This window comes from Balaenoptera borealis, assembly GCF_965194805.1.
Source record: "Balaenoptera borealis genome assembly, chromosome: 17".
Lineage (NCBI taxonomy): Eukaryota > Metazoa > Chordata > Mammalia > Artiodactyla > Balaenopteridae > Balaenoptera > Balaenoptera borealis.
Window position 1 is genome coordinate 69,728,614 of NC_138876.1, and position 21,916 is coordinate 69,750,529.

General features: G+C 40.7%; 1 long non-coding RNA gene across 1 annotated transcript; it reads left to right on the forward strand.

Annotated features, from left to right (window-relative positions):
- Nucleotides 1-851: 851 nt before the first annotated feature.
- On the forward strand, nt 852-17,814 carry LOC309614837. The gene is made up of 2 exons (XR_014236414.1): nt 852-5,831; nt 10,626-17,814. It is a non-coding gene; the product is annotated as an uncharacterized lncRNA (long non-coding RNA).
- The last annotated feature ends 4,102 nt before the right edge of the window (nt 17,815-21,916 follow it).

Consider the following 21,916-nt stretch of genomic DNA (forward strand, 5'->3'; position numbering starts at 1 on the left):
TCAGAGTTCCCTTTGTGTCCCACTGTCTCTGCAAGGTCCAACAAACCTTTGTTTACCAAACACTTGCTTTTTCACCCCCATGTCAATTGCCTTCTTCCCCTTTGAAGTCCTAATCCACTACTCCCAACATCCCCTTTTGTCTTTAGCTGAAGATGGTATTTAAGGTGAAGGCTTAGACTATTTTGGCAAGTTACTCAGTTTTCCTGGGTTTCTCCCACATATACTAAACTTTCGTTTGATTTTTCTCCTGTTAACGTATCTCACGTCAATTGAATTCTTAGACCAGCCAGGAGAATCTAGAAGGATAGAAGGAAACTTTTCATTCCCAACCATCATATATATCTTGATAATGAATTATACAACATCCTTCTATAGTCAAATTTGAATGGAGAGTCCCCAGTGATTAGTCTTGAACCATGAAGAAAAATATATTTTTGCTGTCATTATTTTGCACACTGTAATCAAGGATGGAGAATTCGCTTATTTATAAATTCCATGCTATATGAGTCAGCAGTTTGGCTTTTCTGTATAAACAGATAACTAGAACATGATGTGGAGGGTATTATAGGTGACCTGTGTACAAAGCAATAATAGAATACAGGTGCAGGAACAGAACACTGATACGAAGATGAGAGGGAAGACAATTCATGGACATCTATGGAATAGCTTGGCCCACACATTCCCAAGCAACAGACAATAAAACCATCCTGGCCGCAGACAATGGGGCTGAACTGCGCCTGTTGGTCCTCTCATCACTTTGCTCTGAGGCTTCTGAAGGCACAAATCAACAATGCCTAGCTATGCTGCTGACAAAAGTGTCTAAAAGAATCCTGAGAAACAGAAATTCTGAGCTCTGTCACCCAACTCCTCCTCCTTCAAACCACTCTCCTTTCAGAGGAACAAAGAAAACCAGTTGAAGCCTATATTTAAGCCATAGCTTACTGTTTAGGCTTCCCCAGCTAGTTTCTGCTAGAGTAGAACTTGGCGTGACTTTTCTGAGACAGGTGGCTATTTGCTTGTGTCCAAGATGAATCACAGTACAATCCAAACCGATGACTGCTAATGAAGTCTTCATTTGTGTATTTATTTATTTGTTCTCATTTTTCCGTTCAGCCAGGAAACATAAAATAGTTCAAAAGTTCTAATAAAAATAGAACTAGGGATGGCTTCCCCAAATAAATAAATGAATAGAGATAGATGATAGATAGATAGATAGACAGACAGACAGACAGATAGGGTGGTCTCTTGACCCCTGTAGTTATACTTCGTAAGAGTGGGAATCTAAAACGGCCAGAATTCCACTCTTGAACTAGTCTCTGGGGATCTGCAGCAGTGTTTTGAGACACAGAAAATATTTTCTTGTCGCTTCAGAAACAAGGGGAATAAAAACTTGCCCGTGGTTCAGTGCCCACAACCTTTTCAACACCACAGTGAACATCTATCAAGGCACCATCTGCCAACCACATAACCATCCACGGAAGTGTCAACAAGACTGCAGGCAGCTGCCTCTGGTCTCCCGCATCTCTGCCTTTCCTGGGGGACAGCCAGCTCCCCAGTCTACTTCTGGAACCTGGAACTTAGATTCCACTTTCCTATGAAGCAGGAAATGTTTTTCATTGATTTCCATCAGCACTCCAAGTCCAAAACCAAATGGTGCTTGATAAACTACTATAAATGAAGTGGGAAAAGGGTTCCATCTAAGTGTCGTAAAAGATTACAGAAGTTAGAAAGACGTAGGAAGAGAGCTTATGGGCAGAGAAATCTTTGAGGGTTTAAATGGGGCAAAGTCTACAAAGAGGGAATGGAAGTGACTCTATGCCTCAACACGTGAGCCACGGAGGGAGGTCGGGGAAAGACAGCAACGATGGGGAAAGACAGCAACGATGGGGAAAGACAGCAACGATGGGGAAAGACAGCAACGATGGGGAAAGACAACGAAGATCCCCTTCTGCTCCCAACCTCAGAAACTGGCAAAGGCTTCACGTGGTGTCTTAAAGTACGGAAGACCTCCTGCTGAAATCAGAAACTGCCTGGCTGAGGGTCTCAGTTGTGGGGACCAGAGTCCATTATAACACGGACAGTAAACAGGAAGGTAGAAAAAGCTGTATAGAAAGCTATTTCTAATCTCCAGGCATCCCAAATGATGTTTCGATGAATCATGAAAGCAAAAATGTGGTGGCAGGGAGAGGGGAAACAGAGCAAATACTATACACGCTTTGCTAAGCTAACATTAAATTGTGTGTTTTGTCGATTATTCTTTCTAGATTTCTACAGTCACGGCATTTAATAGGTGTGCTTGGAGCACAGTCACCACCTGGAGCTTACAACACTCCCTACTGTATCATAAAATTTAGAATCTTGGCTCTAGACTCAAAACAGGAAAAAGAGCATTTGGCAAAACATGTAAAAGACAAGAGATTTCCTGTAGTATAGCCCACAATTATTGACTATGTCTTTAAGCATTATGGAAAAAAAATAGATTAAGGAGAGATCTCTCATATCTAACCAGTGGCCAATCCATGCCAATTCCACTTCCAAGATAAATTTCCTCATTTTCTCTTCATTTCCATTTCTATGTTTATTTCCCCAAGTCATACTTTGACTATTTTTCTCTAGAAATGATTGCTTTTAACAGTTAAACCTTGACCTTAAATTGAGCTGACATCTTATTGCCAGATGAATATTTCTGAAATTCCCATCCAGTGTTCTCCTGCTCAAAACTTATTTTGTGTGTGCATTCCAACTGTCACAGAATAAAACCCAAACTCTTTCATGTCTATATTTAAAGCAGAGCAGAGCGTCTACAAAACATGCAATTAGTGTCTAATGAAATTGTTCGTAAAGAAGGAAATGAAAAAGAAAAAAAGTCAGGTGCTTTTCAGTCTACTTGTCGCAAGTAGAACTTGCTAGATTCAAACTGACCTTGCTCATTGCCACATTCCTGGTGCTGAGGTTCTAACCCTCACGTGACTCTGTCTCTTCTTTTGGCTTGCACTTCACCGTTTGGATTTGATTACAGATTATTCTTTCCCCGGTTTAACTCCCAGCATTCCCTAGGAGAGCTCCCAGACATCTCAGCAAGAAAGACTGGTATGGGTTGTGGGAAAACGTCAGAGGAGCCATCACAGGTGTTCTGCCTTTACAGTGGCTGTAGTTCACTCCCTGATCTCTTGAATCCACGTGGTTATAGGAAGCCCAGATTACCATAAGGATAATGAATCTTGTAAATGCAAATAATTCCAGTTGTTCTACAAAACTTCATTAATGTATTGGACATCCATTTACTTGCAATTTGTATAAACTTGGTCACAGGTGATTATTACTTTAATACTTTTATGTCCAGAAAATCTTAAGTGTTGTAACATACGTATTACGCATTGTAAGTTTTAACTAACTGATGTCATTTGACTTACGAGAAACCACTTGGAAAGTAATTAAACACTAGTACATTGTTGTAAGCTAAAAATAATAATAATAATTTTACATATGTAAATATATAATAAAATATATAATTTTATTAATATTTTATATATATATGTGTGTATAATAATATACAATTATTATATAATTCATACAGTATATAATAAGATAAATAATTTTGTAAATATTCTTTCCTTTGGATTTTTCATAAATTCAGGGGGTAACCTTTCCTATCCTATTTTCATTGCTAAACATTTTTTTATAAATGAAACTAAAAATAAAGGAAAGGTTGCAACTGCAAACTAACATAACGCAATTGATAAAAAATGACTGATATAACTGCAAACTAATATAGCTAAATTGACATAAACAGTTACCACCTGTTGAATGCTTGTGGTGCTGCCGGACTTGGTATTTTATTTACATTATGACATTTATTCCTCACTAATATTCCTTTCTCAGGTGAGGGAAGATAAGAGTTAATTTTCCCAAGATTAGGCAGCTTAGCAAATAAAAGAGCAAAGATTCAAAATTTCCCAATGCAAAACCCATGCTCTTACCCAATGTCAAATCTTTGTTTTCATAATTATTTTTAAGCCCAGACTTGGAAAGATGTTTTATAATAGCTAAGCTCACCTCTTCATGAAGGAGGTTAAATGAGGATGGTGCTTTGTTGGATTTAAATGACTTCTTTCTGTAGTAATAAACTGTTGCAAAACCTCTTGGTATATTACTGAAGGATTTTTATTGGAAAAAGTATTTCATGATTACAGCTTCATGGAGGAAATAATTCTTGGATAAAAACCAGACTTTAGAAAAAAATTGTCTCCAAAAAGTACATCAGTCCTAGTGCATATCTTAGCTTTGGGGCCTGGAAAACACAGCTTGAGATCCCCCAAAACTTCAAAATAAAATACTGTATGAGGCAGTAGGAAAAGGATAATGTATTATATAAAGTTTTATGTCTGGTATCAAAATGGTAGAGAAGAATCAATTGCATTTGAATTTGTGTAATAAAAATACTAGCTTCCATGGACCTTAACCCATCAACCTTGCTGAGCATTGATAGAAATTGGAATTGATTTTCATTATTAAGTTCCTCAGTTAACTGACATTATAGAAATGGAGACTGAATACCTCATCAGAGATTAACTGAGGCTTACACAATAAAATTCCATGTTTGCTAAGTTTCCCATTTGAGTTTTCATTCATGTTAATAAAAAACAGATAACTAAAAGATGTGCAGCCTGGGAAGGAAACATTGGCAAATTGAAAAAAGTGTTCTCCTTTTTTCATTAATTACCGAAGCAGAGGAAGTGGGATTTAATTGCATCAGGAAGGATTAGGTTACAATGATTAAGAGGAAGGAAGTATATAAACTAAATATAGAACCAATTTCCATATGCGCTAAAATATATTTATGTGTGTGTATATATATAAACAATTTCCATGGAAATGTTTTAAATAGGTCAAAAGTTTGGCTCTCATGAGGTTTTTTTTTGGATAAAATTGAAACTTTTGAAGGTAGATATCCATTCTATTTGGTGGCCGGGGACCCTTCCTGACCCAGATCCTCATTTCATTTCACTAAATTTCATTTCGCTGAGATCTGGTTTGTTTTCGTGAGGCCCACCTTACAGGTGGTGAGGGGTGCAGGTAGGGCAGCTGGCTGTCAGCTAACTTACAAGACAAGACGGAGGGGCGCAGGGAAATGATGACCCCTCCCTCGAGAACTTTCCTTGAGCCTTTTCTCTTTCAAGTTCCACTTAAAAAAAGAGAACATAAAGTACTCTACATACTTCAATTCCTGTTTGAAAAAAATAAGCTTCATACAGCTCTAATTTGAACCTGAATTGAAATAAAAAGCTACAGATATACTCTCAAAAGGTAAAGTTAACTTTATTCTGAATCAAATATTGGAGCCTTACAGTCACATTTTTTTCATCTCCCTTTTACTTAAAACATGGGTGAATAATACTGGTACCTGAATAGATTGCTGTAAATGACTGAGTCAGAAACAGAATTACAAACCCAGCTTCTCGCATTATGAAAGCCAAAAAAAAAAAAAAAAATCACTTCCCACAAAAAAACCTGACCTATGTTCCCAGTCTGATATGTGTATTATTAATGTCACAGTGCCATTGTTCTCTAGAGGGTAACATTTGGTTGCTATTTGCATCTATGTTATTTAGCCTTTATTTAGCACAGTCACCTTTTAATAGGTCTTAAAGGTCAACTTTGATTTAGGTTTTTCCAGGCTCCCCCCTCTTCTCTCTTCTTGAATTCCGTTGGGACGTGTTTCAGTTTGCAGTGCTCTGAGCGATTCCATGCTGAGTGGAAAACCTATCCTAAGGATGCTTCCAGGAGACAAGTCTTGACGACCCTGCTGACTTACATGCTGAAAACCTAAGGTATGTGTCTTCCTCCAATTCAGGACACGGCTCACATCTTTGGCTGTTCACCCCCAAACTCTTCAGATAGCTGTTCAAAGCAGATAGGAGGTCGGGTAAAATGTGTCCACCTCAGGCTTCACTTTCCAGAGAAGAGGATGCATTTGCTCCCCTTTAGTGGGTACAGTAACCTGACACCAACATTCATATACTGTCCACTAGGTCAGCTTTAAAGGACTTGCACCTAAGTGGCTTCAGTTCTCAATGTGTTCACAGCCATGGTTGTGTGGTCCATGCCCCGATTCCCCCTTGTCCTGCTGCCTTAATTACACACAGTCACGCAATCACAGGGGGCTAGACTTGGAAATGTTTGAGGAATTCTTGCCAAAAGTGACAGGGTCTGAATCCTGTGTGTATGGCTTTCCGTGGCCAGAAGGAGTTCTAGTGGCTGGTGTGAGCATGTAGCTGATAGAGATTGACCTTCTCTTTCCACACTCTCCCAGCCCCCCTTTCACCCCTGACTGGTCCACACACCTTCCACTCCAGCTCCCTGCTGAGAATAGAGGCCAACCCTGAATTCCAACCCAGATAAACCTGTTAACACCAACTGATAGTTAATGCCCTTGCCTAGTAACCTTCAAATAAGATGCCGCTCCCTTTTCCACAAATCTGTTTGTGCCCATAGAAGAACTCCGGGCAGGTCCCCGCAGCCCCTGTCTGGCTCTGCCTATGTTTCCACAAAATACAGCTCAGCTTTTAAGAACAGAAGTCAGCCACAGGGCAGAGATGGTCATCTGGCCTCAGACATAACTGAGTTCTCTCTGCATCAACAGGGACACGCCTTTATATCCAAGATCCAAGTCAGCATTTTAAAATCAGCTAATGAACACCAAGACCCTTATCCTGGCCACCGTTCATCATTGTCATAAACCCGAGCCTTTTCAGTCTCTTTTCCATTTCTGTGTTCTCACCCCTAGGCCTTGGCTTTCCAAAGCCATCTTTGTTCTTTTGAACCCCTGGCCGTTTATTTCCACTGTGCCCACCTTACACCCCCCCCCCCGCCCCTTCGTCCCATGCTCACACCGTGATCTTACGTGTATTCAGCTCTTCCTCAAAGGCTCTGCCTCATTGCATCTGCTCCAGGGAGCATTGTCTCGGAAGCAGGTGTCTGTATCCCTCCTGCTCTCCACTATCCCTTCCCAACAATTCCTTGTTCCTCCTTCCCAGGGGCTTTTAGGTTGATTATTGCATCTGATGCTTACATAGTCCCTGCTACTGGGATTTACTTACTTCCCTTTTTGTTCCCAGTTGCAATAAAATTACCCACATTCCTTGAACATGTTGTCATAGGGCTTGAAGCTTTGACCCCATTCCTACACTTGTAATTGTCCTGGATGACTTAAATATCCACATGAGCACTCAACACAAATCACAGCCTCACAGGGACTTGCTCTTTCCTGTTTCTTTCAGCCAACACTCCTATGGCCACACCCTAAACACTGTCATCCCCTAGAACTGCCCCGCTTTCGGACATTTCAAATGTCAATATCTCACTCTTGGAACGCTTCTCCTTCATTTCTCCTCTCTCTCCCAATACATTTCTCAGCTTTCTTGAAACTGTCAGTTCCTTTCTCTCCTGCTCTACCCCCAACTCTCTGACTTTATGTCCTCTTCTATCTTGCCTAGACCCCTTTGTACAATTACCATCAATTCTATTTTTCCTGCCAAACTGTAACCTTAGATGAATCTAACCATTAGACTTCTCTTACTATATACTCCAACTGGTAAACCTTGCTGAAGAAACTCACAACTTAAAATTTACAGCCTCCTACCTCTGGGCTCTCATCCAGCCTTGAAGACCTAATCAGAAGCTGCTTTACCACACAAGTCCCATTTTTTAAAATTACCGAACTTTATTGAAATTTGGCTAAGCTGGAAAGAACACTTTGCTGTTGACATTCTATTTCTTGACTTTCAAGAAGACTCTCTGTAACGCTTTTTAAACTGTAAGTATGTTTTTTGTGTTTAAAAACGAGGAGAGGCCATGCTATATCTGGCATAGTATCTCTAGATGAGGGATGGTAAATATATTTCTTTTTTTTTTTTTTTAGATCTTTAAAAAAATTTTTTTAACATTTTTATTGGCATATAATTGCTTTACAATGGTGTGTTAGTTTCTGCTGTATAACAAACTGAATCAGCTATACATATACATATATCCCCGTATGTCCTCCCTCTTGCATCTCCCTCCCACCCTCCCTATCCCACCCCTCTAGGTGGACACAAAGCACCGAGCTGATCTCCCTGTGCTATGCGGCTGCTTCCCACTAGCTATCTATTTTACATTTGGTAGTGTATATATGTCCATGCCACTCTCTCACTTCGTCCCAACTTACCCTTCCCCCTCCCCGGGTCCTCAAGTCCATTCTCTACATTTGCATCTTTATTCCTGTCCTGCCCCTAGGTTCTTCAGAACCATTTTTTTTTTTTTTTTTTTTTAGATTCCATATATATGCGTTAGCATACAGTATTTGTTTTTCTCTTTCTGACTACTTCACCCTGTATGACAGACTCTAGGTCCATCCACCTCACTACAAATAACTCAATTTCGTTTCTTTTTATGGCTGAGTAGTATTCCATTGTATATATGTGCCACATCTTCTTTATCCATTCATCTGTTGATGGACATTTAGGTTGCTTTCATGCCCTGGCTATTGTAAATAGTGCTGCAGTGAACATTGTGGTACATGACTCATTTTGACCTATGGTTTTCTCAGGGTATATGTCCAGTAGTGGGATTGCTGGGTCCTATGGTAGTTCTATTTTTAGTTTTTTAAGGAACCTCCATACTGTTCTCCATTGTGGCTGTATCAATTTACATTCCCACCAACAGTGCAAGAGGGTTCCCTTTCCTCCACACCCTCTCCAGCATTTACTGTTTGTAGATTTTTTGGTGATGGCCATTCTGACTGGTGTGAGGTGATATCTCATTGTAGTTTTGATTTGCATTTCTCTAACGATTACTGATGTTGAGCACCTTTCATGTGTTTGTTCACAATCTGTATATCTTCTTTGGAGAAATGTCTATTTAGATCTTTTGCCCATTTGTCTGTATGTGTCCCTAAGTCTGAAGTGGGTCTCTTGTAGACAGCATATATATGGGTCTTGTTTTTGTATCCATTCAGCCAGTCTATGTCTTTTGGTTGGAGCATTTAATCCATTTACATTTAAGGTAGTTATTGATATGTATGTTCGTATTACCATTTTCTTAATTGTTTTCAGTTTGTTATTGTAGGTCTTTTCCTTCTCTTGTGTTTCCTGCCTAGAGAAATTCCTTTAGGATTTGTTGTAAAGCTTGTTTGGTGGTGCTGAATTCTCTTAGTTTTTGCTTTTCTGTAAAGGTTTTAATTTCTCCATCAAATCTGAATGAGATCCTTGCTGGGTAGAGTAATCTTTGTTGTAGGTTTTTCTCTTTCATCACTTTAAATATGTCCTGCCACTCCCTTCTGGCTTGCAGAGTTTCTGCTGAGAGATCAGCTGTTAAGCTTATGGGGATTCCCTTGTATGTTATTGCTTTTCCCTTGCTGCTTTTAATATTTTTTCTTTGTATTTAATTTTTGATAGTTTGATTAATATGTGTCTTGGCATGTTTCTCCTTGGATTTATCCTGTATGGGACTCTCTGTGCTTCCTGGACTTGACTGACTATTTCATTTCCCATATTAGGGAAGTTTTCAACTATAATTTCTTAAAATATTTTCTCAGTCCCTTTCTTTTTCTCTTCTTCTTCTGGGACCCCTATAATTTGAATGTTGGTTTGTTTAATGTTGTCCCAGAGGTCTCTGAGACTGTCCTCAATTCTTTTCATTCTTTTTTCTTTATTTTGCTCTGCAGTAGTTATTTCCACTCTTTTATCTTCCAGGTCACTTATTCGTTCTTCTGCCTCAGTTATTCTGCTATTGATTCCTTCTAGATATTTTTAAATTTCATTTATTGTGTTGTTCATCATTGTTTGTTTGCTCTTTAGTTCTTCTAGGTCCTTGTTAAATGTTTCTTGTATTTTCTCCATTCTATTTCCAAGATTTTGGATCATCTTTACTATCATTACTCTGGATTCTTTTTCAGGTAGACTGCCTATTACCTCTTCATTTGTTTGGTCTGGTGGGTTTTTACCTTGCTCCTTCATCTGCTGTGCATTTCTCTGTCTTCTCATTTTGCTTAACTTATTGTGTTTGGGGTCTCCTTTCTGCAGGCTGCAGGTTCGTAGTTCCCGTCGTTTTTGGTGTGTCTCCCCAGGGGGTAAGGTTGGTTCAGTGGGTGGTGTAGCCTTCCTGGTAGAAGGGATTGGTGCCTGTGTTCTGGTGGATGAGGCTGGATCTTGTCTTTCTGGTGGGCAGGACTGCATTCGGTGGTGTGTTTTGGGGTGTCTGTGAACTTAGTATGATTTTAGGCAGCCTCTCTGCTAATAGGTGGGCTGTGTTCCTGTCTTGCTAGTTGTTTGGCATGGGGTGTCCAGCACTGGAGCTTGCTGGTCTTTGAGTGGAGCTGGGTCTTAGCGTTGAGATGGAGAGCTCTGGGAGAGCTTTCACCGTTTGATATTATGTGGGGCCAGGAGATCTCTGGTGGTCCAATGTCCTGAACTCGGCTCTCCCACCTCAGAGGCTCAGGTCTGACACCCGGCTGGAGCACCAAGACTATGACTGTGGAGGCTTGGTGAATCCAAAATTTGATGTATAGGCCAGCAGACCTGAGACTCTGGGAAGAGTTGCAGCCCGAACGAAGGCTGCTGGCAGAATCCCTATTTTTAACTTTCCAGCACTGGGAACAATGCTGAGAAGAGTGTATCTGGAGGAATCCCTGGCAAACATCATGAGCTTTGTAAACATTTGTTAAGTCCAGTCTCTGTAAGCAGCTGAATCTGTGCAGGGAGTAGCTGATGGCAGACACGGCGGCTGCAGGATGCAACAAGCCGGGCTCTGCAATGAAGGTGAGATCTCACGCTCTCTTTCTCTCTCTCTCTCTCATTCTTCTAAATCACTGTGGCAGCAGAGTGCCTTGCATCGTGTCCTCTTTCAATCACAAACGGTCCTCCAAGCCGGGCAGCCAGTAGACACCACTTTCTTCCTGGAAGCATCTGCCTCTCTTCTCAGAAACGCTTGGACCCCTCTCTGTCAGTAAATATACTTCTTTTGCCTGCCAATTTCAGTTGCTTGGGGTGCCAGTGACTCATTTTTTTATCTTTTGGCTGCGTCGGGCCCTAGTTGCGGCATCTTCCTTGCAGCATCTGGGATCTTTCGTTGCGGCGCGTGGGCTTCTCTCTAGTTGTGGTGCATGGGCTCTGTAGTCTGTGGCATGCAGGCTCTCTAGTTGTGGCACACGGGCTCAGGAGTTGTGGCGCACGGGCTTCGTTGCCCCGCGGCATGTGGGATCTTAGTTCCCCGACCAGGGATCGAACCTGTGTCCCCTGCATTGGAAGGCATATTCTTAACCACTGGACCACCAGTGAAGTCCCTGGTGACTCATTTTTATTGGCTACTGGACACATGTACCCTGTAATTAACCCTGTAATTTGGTTAACAGGACTTAGACATAAAGGTTTAGGAAAGGCAGACATTTCACTGCTTGGGACAGTCTTCCAAACGGTGCTGGCTAACATCAATTCACCCTTTAGGTATCACTTAAATATAACATCTTCAAAGACTGCCCAGCTCCAGACTTGAAGATGTTCTTGCCATAAGCTTTCCTATCATAGCTGTTAAATATCTCTCTTCCCCCGACCATAAGTTCCCCTAAGGAAACCCTGCCTCTCTTGCTCATTATTATATCTTATGCTTAGGACAGTGTCTGGCACATAGTAACTGCTTAATAAATATTTGCTGAATAAATAAACTGTATGGTCCTGATCTGCACGTCCAAACCTGTTCTCTACATATTCTTACTGTACTTGACAAACTAGGGCCCTTGCTATTCCCTCTAAGGCTCCGCATTCCCTAACTTCCATACCTACAGACAGAATGGATTGGATTGCTCCCCAGGAATGCAAACTTAACAGGCTTGATTTCCATTCTGAATCCTTCAGTGTCCATTTCCAATTCCACCTTCTCTAGTAAGCGTTTCCTCATCTTCTCTTTCCATTTGGGGCTCCTGAACATTTGAGCAATTCCTCTGATATACTTTTAGCAGATTTAAGGGACCTTAAATCTGATTTGACCCAACTCTCTAATTCAACGTATGAGAAAACAGGTCCCAAAGCATGTAGGGCCTTCCCCAAAGTGACTTCTCAGTGGAGGACCTGAGCCTGGGAGTCGGGTCTCCTGTGTTCTTCCCCTGCACATACCACCTGCCTAAGGTAGATGACCAACTTTGCCATTATCAGCTGAGAGTTCTAGCAAATAGAAATGATCACAGTAGGGATACTTACAATCTAAAAAATGCTGTACAACTTTCTGGAAAGAATTACTTATGCTCAATGTATATTTTTGATAAATTAGGGTATTCGTGTATCTGAAATGTTCACAGTGAAATGCATTTGTATTAATGATTATACTCTTTGAAGAGCATTTCTCACTTTCATGCAACCTGAATGTATTCACCCTGATTCTAGATTTTTTATAAAAGCACTTTAAAGCTGATTACATCATAGTGATATTAATCTCCAAAGAGAAGCTTTTATGAGCTTTAAACTAGACTCTAGAACTGAAATCATTTTCTAAACTAAACTACTGCTTTTATGGTAAAAGCATTTAGCAAAGGTTGAAGAGGTGTTTCTGCTGAAGTGTATTTTCTCCATGACCCTCACTGTGCTTTCCTAGTTCCCATTTCCCACCCCACTGCCGGCTCTTTTTTTGGTTTAGCCTGTTAACATATTTTGTTGTCAATGTGCCATCATTAGCAAGATTGATTCAGAGCCCCTTGCAAAAAAGAACATGATAGCAATAGTCAATGTGGCATTGTCCTACCAGAGCCTTGCTATTTATATTTTCCAAACATTTTAGCATAAACCCTGTCTGTTCTTCTTTATTAACTCCATGTAGCAAAATCACACTCATCTTTCAAGGTGCAGCCAAGTTCATGACCAAGTCAGAAGACTTTCTATTCAAATCAGTCAGCAGTGATTGCTCCGTCTGCTGTATCCTGAGAAATGGATAGCCCTTTGGATCAGGAACAGCATGAATAGGCATAAATATTTTGAGTTTGGTGGAAACCTGCTTTTGCTGCTACCTGTTCTGCTGAAATACTGAGTGGAGAAAATAGAAGAAATTCTGTTATTGATGGATGGCCAAAGTTCTAACATGGGAATGGCTGAGTCTGGAAATGTCTAATAATCAGGAAGCTAGCAACTAGCTGATTTTAGATGAAAGTCTGGACTACGAAGACTTAAAACTTGGATTTCCTAAAAACAACCCTGATACACAAACAAGTAAGGATAAAGGTTATTTTCCCAGAAGCTGACAGGGAAATGAAACTATCATGGAAAAAGGAAAAGGGATGTATTAGAGGAAAGTAACATATATTAAATACTACTATGTGCTAGGAGTTGTTTTAAGCATTTTACGTCATCTTATTTAATTTATACATCCATACTGTAAAAGAGGTTGACTTGGCCAAAGTACCTGGTTAGCTGGTGTTTGTACACAATTCTTGTCATATGTATGTATGTATGTATGTATGTATGTATGTATGTTGTTTGTTTTTTCCACTACTCCACATGAAGATCTCCTAGAGAAACCTGGAGAAAACAGACAATTTTCCTGGAGAACCCACAAATACAGACAATGTGGGAACTGCTGTAGTGATGGGCAAGGCTTTTGCTCTGTGTCTGTTTCTGACCAAGCAGAGCTGTGTCTTGGTCCATTTGGGCTGCTGTAACAAATTACCAGAGCCTGGGTGGCTTATAAACGACACAAACTTATTTCTTACGGTTCTAGAGGTTGAGAAGTCCAAGATAAAGGAGCCAACAGATTCGCTGTCTGGTGAGAGCCTGATTCCTGGTTCACAGATAGCCAACTTCTTGCTTCACCCTACAAGGGGAGAGGGAGCTCTCTGGGGCCTCTTTTATTAGGGCAATAATCCCATTCATGAAGGCTCCACCCTCATGACCTAATTATGTGGGCTTCACCCACATAATTAGGCTTCACCCCACAGACCTCACCTTCAAATACCATCACATTGGGGACTAGGTTTCAACATATGAATTTTGGGAGGACACAAACATTCAGTCTATAGCAAACTGCCGTAACACAAGCCCATGAGCTGGCTAGAGAAGAAAAAGTTGAGAGAATTTCACAAGTTAAAAGCTTAGTATTGATTAAAATAGTAACAAGTTTTTGCTATTGCTTTATAATCCCAACACTATTATTAAGCTAGCGTAAGCATAAAAAAAATTAAAATTTAAATCTAATAATAAATATAAAGTTCTGGAATTAAAAGTTATTATATGAAACACTAAGCAAGACTATGCAGAAGATTTATAGCTTTATTTAACGTGATTATAACTCCAAAGGCTTAAAATTTTTATATGAAATATTGGCTTAGGATAAATGGGCACTGAGCAAATTTTAGAAGTGCAAGGCTATAAGGGACTGCAGTAGGTTATTAAATTCATCTTCCTGTCTTGGGAAAGAACTTTATCTAAATGCATCTCAATAAACTTCTTCTCTGAGCTCTTCAAAATCTCAGAAAGAGAGAGAAAGAAAAAAAAGGCCATTTCTTCACCTAGCAAAATGTTGGATATACTTGATAAAGACTTAGAAATGGGAACTTTTTTTTTTTATCATTTGGAGAAGAATTGACTTTGGGGGGATATTTTCATTCCCCACAATGTTTTCTTTTTTGGTGTGTATATTTTGCATTTTACAGTCCTCTGCCACTTGGTTAAACCATATAAAGTCGTACAGACCGTGGAAACTGCAGCTGCAAGAGCTTGCTTATTCACTCTATGGTGCAGTTAGCCCTTGCTGGCTCTACACAGCCCACCTCACCCAGAAGCCTGAAGGGAAGACACTGCCCCATGTTGCCCTGTGCAGTGCCAGAGCCAGTCAGGTCACATATGCAGAGTCAGGAGGTTGCAAGTACCCCTGGTGCCTTAAGGCCTGTCTTCAACGTGGCTCAACTGGGTCCTAGAACCAGCAGGAAAGCCAAACTCTAGCCTTCACTCCTAATCGCTTCTGATTTGCTAAATGTAGGATGTATGAGTTTCCTAGGGCTGTCACACAAATTACCACAAACCTGGTAGCTTGAAACCACCGGAACATACTCTCTCACAGATCTGGAGGACGGAAGTCTGAAATCAAGGCGTTGGCAGGGACTGGCTTCCTCCAAAGGTTCTAGGGAAAATCCTTCCTTGTTGCTTCCCCAAGAGTCGCCTTGGCTGTGGCTGCGTAACTCCAGTCTCTGCCTTGTTTTCACGCGGCTTTCTCCTCTGTGTCTCAAATCTCCCTCTGTATCTTATAAGGGATCTGTCATTGGATTTAGGATCCACTCACATAATTCAGGATGATCTCATCTCAAGATTCTAAACTTAATTACATTTGCAAAGATCCAAGGTTACATTTATAGGTTCCGGAGGCTAGTTCATGGGCATATATTCTGGGGGCCACTATTCCACCCACTCTAAGGATTTTGTTTCACTTTTGATTTCTTATGCTTGGACTGTGTTTCTTCTACCTTTAGCATCTGGGTGATACTTCTAGGCCCTCATCACTGATACTACTCACCCCCACCACAAGTCTTCCTCCCCCTAGAAGCTCTACTCCCCTGCCCCATCCATCCAACACCCCTGCAAAGGCTTTGGAAGCAGAGTGTCTGGATTCAAACACATATTTCACCACTTCCTTCCTTCCATCATCCACTCATTCATTCATAAATATTTACACCTACTCATTGCCAGGTATTATCCTAGGCATTAGAGATAGAACGTTATAGGAAGACACAAAGTCTGCCTTCTTGGGGGTAATATTTGTGGACAGGGGGAGACAGGCAATAAACAAACAGAGTACATAATATAATGCCAGGTACTGACAAGGGCTCTGAAGAACAATAAAGCAAAGTGAAGTCACAGAGATGAGGCTGGGGAGGTACAGTTTTAGATGGGGTTGTCAGGGGAGGCTTCTCCTTGGAGGTAACATTTGGCAGAGACTTGAGCAAAGTGTCAGACTGAACCAGGAGAATATGTGAGGAGAGGCCTTCCTGGAAGGGCAACTAGCAATGAAGGCCTGAGGCAAGAAGGACCTTGGTCAGTTTGATGTGTTTGAAAACAGGCAAGAAGGCCAGTTATTACACCCATACTCACAGCAGCGTGTTTGCAGGAGTCACATGGTGGCAGTGACCTAAGTGTCCATCAACAGATGAATAAACAAGCAAAATGTGGCACATACACTGCAGGGAGGTGGAGATACTGATTAATATCCTCCAAACTGAGAAGGAACTTTGAGACCAAAAAATGAAATAGGCAACTCCATAAAGTGCAATTATGAAGAGCATTGGGGGGAACTTACATGCAGGCAGGATCGCGTGGGTGATAATCCGGAGGCTTTCTCAGCTGCACTCTGCGCCACCCAAAGGGCTGCAGGGGGATTTAAAGAGGCCAATCGAATCTGACTACCAAGTGAGAAGCACATCTGCACTGATTGGAAATGGGAGTTTTTCCTCCTCCCGGGGGGTCTCATGACCCTTAACCACCTGTGTCAGCAAAAGGCATTCTTCCAGTTTTCATATCAGACGTAGGCAAGGGGAAAAGTTGATAGGAAACTTGTCTGGCTTGGGTGCATTCCTTGTGAGTAGTCTAACACTCAGTCACGCAGAGAAGGGAGGGGGTGGCACTACGGGCCTAAGATGAAGCTGACCAAAGGGAATCAGTGTGGTTCAGCCACACATACATACAGTGGAATATTATTCAGCCGTAAAAACAAAGGAAATTCTACCACATGCAACATCTTAAAGACATTGGACTAAATGAAATAAACCAGTCACAAAAAGACAAATACCATATGATTCCACTTGTATGAGGTACGTGGAGTAGTCAAATTGTTAGAGACAGACAGTAGAAAAATGGTTCCCAGGGATTGGGAGGGGGGGGAGGGGAGTTAGTGTTTAAGGGGTATGGCATTTCAGTTTTACAAGGTTAAAAACAGTTATGAAGATTGGTCACACAACAATGTGTGCAAACTGTATACTTAAAAATGGTTGAGATGGTAAATTTTATGTGACGGCTATTTCACCACAATTAAAAATAAAAGTTTAAAAGACAAGTTAGTAAACTTCTGTAAGCCTCAGTTGCTTCACCTGTAAAATGAAGATAATAGTCGATCTGTCCTAAGTTGGGTGTGGGAAGGAAACAGAATCATGCAGGCAAAATGCTTCAACACTTCCTGACTTGTAAAATCTGCTTCCCAGATGCTAAGTGTCCTTTTTAGCACCGTTTCTGTTGTTTTTGCTATTATCTTGCCCATCAGCAACTCTCTCGGATGCTGTCTCCTTACCATAGTGCTTTATCATGTTCAAAGCACTTACCATTCTGTGGAATTATTTTATCTATTGGGAAGTTTACTCTTTCATTTGCCACCCTCTTCATGGGAAGCAAGAATTCCTGCTTTAATGTATCATGCTAGCGCCACAGCCTGGAACAGTGCTGGTACATAGAGGGGGCTGATACCTACCATTAAAAAGTAAATTCTTTGTATTATGGCCATTGTCACTATTACATGACACTCAGATATTTTCGTTAGGCTGGTGTATCGTAAATGATAAAGTAATCTGATGATAAAATTATCTGAGATGATTCCCAGGTGCAGCCCATCCTGCTGAATCAGCATCTCCAGGCAAGTTCCCAGGAATCTTTATTTTTAAAGGCCCCTGGGTAAACTGAGTGCTGGTCCTTGCTGCTCAAAATGTGTGCTCACTAGAAATGCAGTCTCAGACCCCACTCAGACCCAGTGAGTCAGAATCTGTGTTTCAACAAGATTTCCAGGGGATGTATATGCAAATTAAAGTTTAAGTTGCACTGGTTTAAGCTATATTCTCTTAAAAGAGTTTCCAAACCTGGCAGGTCACCAGAATTACTTAGTGAAACTGGGGGGAGGCCTGAGAAAAGGTACGTTTCTGTCTTCTGATTCTGTGAGTGACTCTGATGGTGAGCTAGACTTAGGAACTACCACTTGACCCCCTATTCCCCACATAAAGATTAACCCACTACATGGTTTAAAAAAAGAATGAGTCCTGGCTCTCTTGGAAAAATGTCATGCAGTTCTATGCCTAAAGCTGATGGACTCTGAAGTACGGTAGGTGATGCTGGTAAGTTTTGGTGTCCCCTGCCTTCAAGCAGTTAAAAGCGAGAGACTCTGCCAGGACTGTCACAAAGTGGTACTGGGAACAATCTGACCATCCAACAGAGCTTTACTGTCAGTGTATCAGATATCCTAAGAAGAAATTAACTCCTGCCACCTCTCATACCCCCATCCCTGTTTAAAGATAGGTTTTATTATTATTTGGGGATGGTAAGGCTGACAGACCAGGAGATGATTGCCATTGAAAAGATAGTTTCGGACTTCCCTGGTGGCGCAGTGGTTAAGAATCCGCCTGCCAATGCAGGGGACACGGGTTCGAGCCCTGGTCCAGGAAGATCCCACATGCCACGGAGCAACTAAGCCCGTGCACCACAACTACTGAGCCTGCGCTCTAGAGCCCGTGAGCCACAACTACTGAGCCCGTGAGCCACAACTAATGAAGCCCACGCGCCTAGAGCCTGCACTCCGCAACAAGAGAAGCCACCGCAACAAGAAGCCACGCACCACAATGAAGAGTAGCCCCCACTTGCCGCAACTAGAGAAAGCCTCTGCATAGCAACGAAGACCCAATGCAGCGAAAAATAAATAAATAAATTTATAAAAAAAAAAAAACGAAGGAAAAGATAGTTTGTTACAGTTCCCAAGAGGAGGGGTACACCATGCCATACGGGGGACAAAAGGGGAAGCACCAGGGTTGGTCAGGACACAGAGGAAGAGGAGGGAAAATGGGAAGAAGAGCCTTTATTGTGGTTTCTCTGACATGAAACAGGTGGGGCAGGGTAAGCAGGCGCTGGGGTGCAGGGGCTGTCCCTAGTTGTCTGGTACCTGGCCCTGCAGTGACTAGGGCAGGGGGAGAGTGGCCCAAGTGTGAGAGCCTGATAGAAAAGGTGGTGGGGATATGGGCTCTGGATTGGTTGGTTTGCATTTGAAAAGCACTGCTGCTGGTGAGCTCTTTACTCTCTCAAGGAGTTGGGTCACCCTGGGAGAAGCAGCCTCTTCCAGGGTCGGTAAGGCCCCAGATGTCAAAACATCAGAATGCAGAAAATAAAAGACATGGTCAATACAACCCCCTAAGCCCCACCACTCAGTCAGCTAAGATCAGGAAAATTCTTTATGCCAATCATAGAATTAGCACTGCCTTATCTGTAGAATATACATTATCTTACCGATATCATACTCTTCCTTTCTGGCATGCCATTTTCCACTGTCTCTATACTTAACATAATAATAATTCTGATATTGGAAATGGAGATGTGATTCAACTTTAACATTTCAAATGACATTACTCCCATGATGTTAATATAAGATACTTCAGATAACTTTTCACTCTGCCTCTTCTCTAAAGATGAATTTGGCATCACTTGTAGTCTGTCGCCCGGAGCTCAGGCATCTGATAACTCTGTTTAGCTAATGTCATAGACTTTGATGAAATGGTCCTAGGAAAAATGAAACTTAATCACAGCCCTTTTCCTTTTCTCCTCTAGTTGAAGAATAAAGTGACAGTGGGTTAAAGTCACTCCAAAAGATGCTTGAAATGTACCCCAGAAACTTGAGAAAAGCTAAAGGCAATGCTTCTTATGTGTCTTCATGATTTATAATGTCAGATGTGAAAACATTGTGTGATGGCTCTTCATCATCTTCTTTTACTCACAAGTCATATTTCTTTCTGGATTTGAGTTTTAAAGTTGAAGTTCAAGGCCAGTGATATTTATTTATTAACTCACACAGTGAATACTGCCCTGGTAATAATCATCTAGTTTTTCTACCTCTGACTTTTAACTGTATCCCCAAAGCAGGGAGAGAATGGTCAGGGAATAAGCTCAGAATTACACACCCCATACATTGTTTAGATCTGAATACAAGATTGTGTGCCAACAACCTTCTTCATTTGGTTTACTTTTTAAGAATACTTTTATACTATGGACAATAATGTGCGCAATTTAAATATTAAAATTTCAAAATGTATCTAAATTCTTTAGCTAGTCATACTGATAACTTTTCAACTCTTGGATGATGTCTGATATAAAATATGAAGCTCTGTTTGGCTCACTAATTTGCCAAATACGCATTGGGACTCCTTAACACATTTTCCCAAAACACATGGTCTCTCCCAAGGTTAACATCACATTGGAGACTTACAGTTAAAAAATGGACCCCAGGATCCAAAGCCAAATAAAACAAATCCAAGACATGTATATATATATATATATATATACGCTTATCGTGAAAAGCATTTGACCTAATAGCTACATGGAAAAAAAATCTAGCATTTTCATTCTTAACAGAGAAATAAATCTTCATTGATCCCATGCCTACAAGCTAAAACAAAAACAAAAAACTTTATACTGCTTCCTATTCAAACTATAGCTCCTTTCCTTTTCATCAACTTGATAAGAAAAGTGACCTTTGTTTTCCTTTTCTGCTCAATATATAACCTACTGTAATCTGACTTCTGGACCAAGTGTGTCTTTTAAAGATAACTACTTTCCTGTTCTAGGTTTAAAAGATCAGGAAATTCACAGAAGAGGAAATACACTAATAGACTTGTCAATGCAAGATAAAGCATGTAATTAAGATTGGCACATGACTAGTACTATTCTCAAAGCCATCAGTTGTTTATGCTTGCCCAGAATCCATTTCTGCTTCTGGTAATATCACCCTGATTTTCTTTTGGGCATCCTCTAACAGCCCCCACTATTAGTTAAGAGATAGACAGTGTAATTCCAGTCTTGGCAATAAGAGTACAGAATCCTCTTGGCTCTAGTGATTGGTTTAAGGGAAGTCACATGACTCAGACTAAACCAATCAAAAGCAATGCAGGAATTCTGCAGCACTTTTGGTAAGTTCTCTTCAACTGCAGGTGGTAAATTGTGTGAAATATAAGCTTAGTGATGCTGGTGGCCAATTTGCTATCACTAAGGGAGAGATGGTCTGAGAAAGGAGCAGAAACAGAGGAAAGCAAAGTGAAGAGATGAAGAGAAATTTCTAATGACATTTTTAATCCTGAGGGCTGGTCCTGCCCAGGAGATCCACCTAAAGCATTTAACAACTTCATTGTATCCTTTTAATGTTTTGTTTTGGTTGTTCAAGTCACTCAAACTTTGGTTTCTCTATTACTTATACTCAAAGAACAGGGTCAATACAGGTATCGATATTATATAATCTATATAATACATATATAAAGGTGATGGACAGTGGGCACTCTGGTGAGGTTAATCGCTATAATTTTTTTGAAAACCCTTTTTTTGATCTTACAAAAAGCATGTAGAAATAATGAAAATTTTAAAAATTAAAATAAAGAGTCAAATGTTCTTTTTACTTCTCAATCTACTTAAAATCATTGAATCATTTGGCAATTCCCTCTTTGAACTCTACTTTTCTGACTTCCGTGACCACCCTATTTCTTAAATCTCCTCTCAACCACTTAAAATATTTCCTCTGGGTTGCATTCACAGCATCTTTTCTTTTGCTTAAATTTTAGTGTCCCAGAATTTTATACTCAGCTTTCTAGTCTTCTAACTCCATGTGTTCTTGCAGGTGGCCTTGCCTTATTATTCCCATATATTTTCTAGATTTCCAGTCCCCATCTTTTACTTAAAATCCATACAGATGTTTTTAGTTGGACTACTGGCCACCTCCACCTGGATGTCCTCAAATTCAACATGCTGCAAGGTGCATATACCATTGTCCCTCGGTATTGATGGGAGATTGGTTCCAGGATTTTCACACATACGAAAACCTGGGATGCTCAAGTCCCTTCAATAAAATAGCATAGTATTTGCATATAACCTATGCACATCCTTCTGTATACTTTAAATCATCT